Below are 5,738 nucleotides of genomic sequence, written 5' to 3'. Positions count from 1 at the left end.
CTCTCTCTCTGTCTCTCTCTCTGTCTCTCTCTCTGTCTCTCTCTCTGTCTCTCTCTCTCTCTCTCTGTCTCTGTCTCTGTCTCTCTGTCTCTCTGTCTCTCTCTCTCTCTCACTTTAACTTAGTTATCTCACTCCCAATAGGAGAGTTCATTCAATCTATGTTGTCTGCTATACATACACACATACATACACAAATGCCTGGTGATATGTGCACATACACATATATTCACTAATTTATATTTCTCTGATTTCTGTTTTGCTATTGATTTCAAGAAAGAGGTTTCTTGGCTATTTTCTAAATGTGTTCATTATAAAACTGGTATTTAGTGGGAAGGTAGTCAAATCTACAATGTAAAGCTTGGTTTCTCCTTTCCCCATTAATAAATAGTAATAAGGAGTTTGACTGAAACTAAAAGTCACATCCCCTATACTAATAATATTTAAGGAAACTGATAGATATAATTCTAATCTGCTATCCTCTCTGAGAAAAGCAGAAAAGCTTTCTCAGGTCTCAAATTACAATTTACCCCCTACCCTGGCAAGAGTTAAAATTTTCCATTGGAGGTGCAGCTAGGTGAATAGAGCACCGTTCCTGGAGTCAGGAGGACCTGAGTACAAATCTGACCTCAGACACTTAAAATTAACTAGCCTTATGACCTTGGGCAAGTCACTTAACTCCAATATTCAAATTGTTCTTCTTGGCTGCTTATAATATTTTCTCCTTGATCTGGAAATTCTGAAACCTGGCTATAACATTCCTAGGAGTTTTCTTTTGGGAATCTTTTTCAGGAGGTGATTGGTGGATTCTTTCAACCTCTATTTTGCCCTCTGGTTCTAAAACATCAAGGCAATTTTCCTTGAGAATATCTTGAAGGATGATTTCTAGGTTCTTTCTTTGATCATGGCTTTCAGGTTGTCCAGTAATTTTTAAATTATCTCTCCTGGATCTATTTTCCAGGTCAGTGGTCTTTCACATTGTCTTCTATTTTTTCATTTGTTTGGATCTGTTTAATAGTATCTTGATGTCTCATAAAGTCACTAGCTTCCATTTGCTCCAATCTCATTCTGAATGAATGATCCCCTTCAGTGAACTTTTAAGATTCTTTTTCCATCTGGTAAATTCGGTTTTTTAAGGCATTCTTCTCCTCATTGGCTTATTGGGCCTCTTTTGCCATTTGAGTTAGTCTATTTTTTTAAGGTATTATTTTCTTCAATGTTTAATGTTGCTGACTCTCATTTCATAATTTTCTTGCATCATTCTCATTTCTCTTCCTAATTTTTTTCTCCACTTCTCTTATTTGGTTTTCAAAATCCTTCTTAAGCTCCTCTATGACCTGTAACCAGTTCCTATTTTTCTTAGAAGCTTTTGGTGCAAGAGTTCTGACTTTGCTGTCTTCCTCCTGTTCCATGCTTTGATCTTTTTTGACCCCAAAATACCAGTCTAATGTCAGTTTGCTCTGCTTGCTTTGCTTCCTTTTCTTACTCATGTTGCCACTCAATTACTTGACTTTTGAGCTTTATGCCACAGTAGAACTCTGCTACCAGAGAGGGGAGCTTTGTGCCAAATCTCTGGGGTTTTCACAACTGCTGGAGCTATTAGTTGTGTGCCCTCTCTGAAGCCTCCACATGCTCTGGCAAACTGGTCATGCACCCCAGAACCTTCACCCTAGACAGCAATCCAGATCCAAGCAGGTTAAAGCAAGAGCAATTAACCCTCAGATTGATCACTTGGTCACCCTACAATCTGAAAGCCAGGTTCTGAAGCAGCCACATGGCATTGGCTGCATGGCCAGGGTGCCTCAGCCACTTCTCCCTCTAGGGGGCAAAGGCCAGACCACAATCCTGAACTCCCAGTTCACAAAGTCCACACTGCACTGACCTCTCACTTTGTCCTTAGCATCTATGGGTTGATAATTCTGGAAACCACCACAGCTGCTGGTCATCTGAAGTCCTTCTTGCTGGCGGCTGGTCAGGCCACCTTGAGGCTAAAACCTCTGGGTCATATGAAGGTGGGCTTAGCTCCTAGAGTGCTGAGGTAGCCCCTTCCTGCTGGCCTGCTGGGCTGTCTTCAGTGGGAAGTTAGCTTCTCTGTGTCATTTTATGGGTTCTGTGGCTCCAAAGTTCATTTAGAGTCATTTTTTTTACATTAATAGGAGGAGATAGAAGCTAGGGCCATGTGGAAGTCCTGTTTCTACTCCACCATCTTCCATTGATTTCATTGTTTTGAGTATTTCCTCCATTGACGCAAATTAAAACAAATCAATGTTTTCTCATCTTGTGTTGTTTTGACAACATTATCCTATATCACTACTGAAGATTCCTAGCGTACCTGTATTTTCTTGGGCAAGTCTCTGGACCTCTGTTTCCTTATCTGTAAGAAGAAGATCTTTAGCTAGATCTTTCATTTTCCTTCTACTTCTAAGTCCATGATTTTATAATACTATAAATGATCCACACAATAAACCTCTAAAATTGTTTTTCAAAAATTTCAGTTATGACAGTGCAGCACTTCCGTTGTCCACCTGATTCCCTTTCTTCTCACTGCATGGTTGACTCACCTCTTTTACTAAATATGCTTATCTTGGGTGATATCCCTTCCTTTTATAAATAGAGACTTTGTATAATGAAGGCATGTCACTTGTGCTTGGCAGAGTAAATATTGACCTTACAGCATCAGCTTTATCATTTCTTTTAGAGAAATGCCTCCTTATCTCATGGGCCATACTCCTTTCTGACTTCCAGCAGGACTATTTTAATCAGCTAAATCCAATGCCCAATTCAGTCTTTTCAGTAGATTCCTCCTCTAAGAAGCTCCTTAAATAAGTTCATTATGATAAAGAAAAGGGGCAAAAATACCATTCCAAGGCAATAAGAAAGAGAAACTATTTTCCCTTGTTTCCACAAAAAATGAATGAATTTTCTTCAGATACATCAACCTGAGTAGAAAGGATGTCTCAAAGGAACAAGATACTGAGATCTCTAGGAATGTCCATTGTGTGATTTCTAGTACCAGTGCAGTCCTGGTGGATACAGCATAAGTCCAGTGCATTAAGACTTTCTTTGCTGGGATGCAATCAGTATAAATCTTCCCGAATATTGCTTAGAAAAGCTGCACTGTGATGAGTTGAATTTCATAATTCCATTTTTTTTTGTTCTCTGTACTGATGGACATTGCCTCAGTGATCAGTAGCAACTTATGGTACAAAAGAAACTAACAAAAGTACTTAAGTAACCATGAAAATTCTCCCCATCTCTGAATACACATACACACATGCACACACACCCCAATAAATATTTTTATGCATCTTCCATGAACCCAGCATGCTCTTAAGTACACAACAAAATGAATGAGATTGCTTAAACCTTTGACAACTTTGCATTCTGTAGGGATGAGCTAATGTGTTGATGAGTAAGTATACATAAAATAAATATATAAAATAAACACAATCTTATAACTCAAGAACAATGGGCTACTATTCCAGGAATAATAGCTATCCACAACTCTCAGCTTCTACATATACATACTATCTGCCCCCCCCCCAAAAAAAAATCTTGGCATTTTGTTGAAGGGGAATATATCAGCCAAGTCATTAGTTCATTCAAGGAAGGAGATGAAGTTTACAGGATGGAAAAAAGATAGGATTGAAATTTTTAAACTCATTTTCTGATGCATTGTCTACATGTACTACATTAAGAGGTTCATTAATTTAATAGTTATTATGCATTTGACAGAGAATGTATCTAAGACCACCAAATTCTCCCTTGAAGGTTCATAATTTTTCTCATTTGTTTTGCTCTCTCTCAGCAAAGAGAGGCTATATGTTGAAAACTTTGAGGAACTAAAAACTAACTAAATAGGAACCCACCAGCCTGAGCCAGGGTCATCTTGCTGTTAGGAAACAGTTATAACTGCTCATTTGAAACAAGGTAGGAACTTCCACCTACCTTGACTGGATTCAAAGTCTTTACCTTTGGCCCAAAATAGAAATAAGGCCATGTTCTTCTTTCCAGTCTCTTGACTTCCTCCCCCAGGTTTGTTCTGTGCTGACACCTCCTCAACAGCTCCTGAAAGCCACAGTTTTTTTTTTTGTTTTTTAAAGCTTTACAGGAAGTAGGAGCTTCTTCCTAGAATCCCTTTCTCTCTGGGCCAAACAGACAAACCTAGAGAAGTAGTTTAAGTGAGCCTACACCACAGTTGTCATTCTTCCCTAAAGTGCAATCCTGAGAATAGAAATGTGTATGTCACCATACTTAATCCACCATGTAGAATGGAAACCACAGGGCAAGAAGTATAAAATGTTTTTGTTTTAATTACCAGACCAGATTTAGATCTGGATGGAATCTTATAAACCATCTAGTCTAGGGGAAGGAAATCTGTGGCCTTGAGGCCACATGTGGCCTTCAAGATCCTTAAATGTGGCCTTTTGATTCAATCATTTAAGGATCTGGAAAGCCACATGTGACATCGAGGCCACAGGTTCCCCACTTCTGAATTCTAGTCCATTCTACCGTTCCTTATTTTAAAGATGAGGAACTGAGTTCCAGAGATGTTAGATGACCTGTCCATGGTCACAAGAGCAGTAATTAGTAAAGATTTGGATTTTGGTTCTCTGACTCAAAATCCTTCACTCCTCTGAACCTGATTCATTAGCTTATTTGAAAGTAGATGTATATTATATGACTTACCCTTGGTTTTCTGGGGGTCAAATTAGATCACGAAGAGGAAAACTGAGAAGTAAAAAATAGTGTTAGGAAAGATGGAAAAATATGTAGCAGCAATGGGTAAAATGGGTATAGAAAATTAATGAGGACTGTTTATCCAGAATTTTGTCTGAGTATGTACCAGTAGGTACCAAAGAGTATTTGTGAAATGTGATATGATGAGATGTGATGTGGTGTGTGTGTGTGTGTGTGTGTGTGTGTGTGTGTGTGTGTGTGTGTATTAAGGAATTCCTGGCTTGAAATTTCAAGCTACAGAGCCAGACTTCTCAATCAAAAATAATCTTTTGTGAAAAAATATTCTGTCCATAGGAGCAGCATTAAAGATAGGCAGAGTCAACAAGGTAGATGGAATAGACAACCGTGTGTGTGTGATGGGAGAAGGTATGGTTCAACAGAAAAAAAAAAAAAAAACCTCCCTCTTGAGTGAGAGGATTTGGGTTCTTTAGAAAATAGTCAGATGTCTAAAAGGACACCTGTAATCAAGAGTAATGACTGAGGTGTGCTGATGATGAGTCTACAAAGCCATGCACCCCACCCCCCACCCCTGAAAAATTAGTTGGTCTAGATAAATGACCACAATTTGACTAGTGTTTGGGAACCCACTAATACTTAGTAGCTGTGGCTTCATGAAAAAAAATCACTTAATAATAATTTCCTCATCTGTAAAAATGGGAATAGTAATTAATTAATTACCTCACAAAGTTTTATATAAATCTTAAAGTGCTTAAAGGAAGATTTACTACTATTACTCCTGGGCAGTTGGGTGGTGGAGTGATAGAATGCCAGCCCTGGAGTCAAGAGGACCTGAGTTCATATCTGGCCTCAAACACTTACTGGCTGTATCACCCTGTTTAAGTTACTCAACCCTGTTTGCCTCAGTTTCCTCATCTGTAAAATGAACTGGAGAAGGAAATGGCATGCCACTCCAGTATCTTTTCCAAGAAAACCCTAATTAGGGGCTGCTAGGTGTGTAAGGGTTATGGGATTTAAAGATCTTCCATGCCCCGTTGGACTTG

Source organism: Petaurus breviceps, unplaced genomic scaffold, assembly GCF_028583685.1.
Source record: "Petaurus breviceps papuanus isolate PSGF00001 unplaced genomic scaffold, PetGlider_PUasm1.0 90822, whole genome shotgun sequence".
In the NCBI taxonomy this organism is placed as follows: domain Eukaryota; kingdom Metazoa; phylum Chordata; class Mammalia; order Diprotodontia; family Petauridae; genus Petaurus; species Petaurus breviceps.
This window is presented reverse-complemented; position numbering follows the sequence as displayed.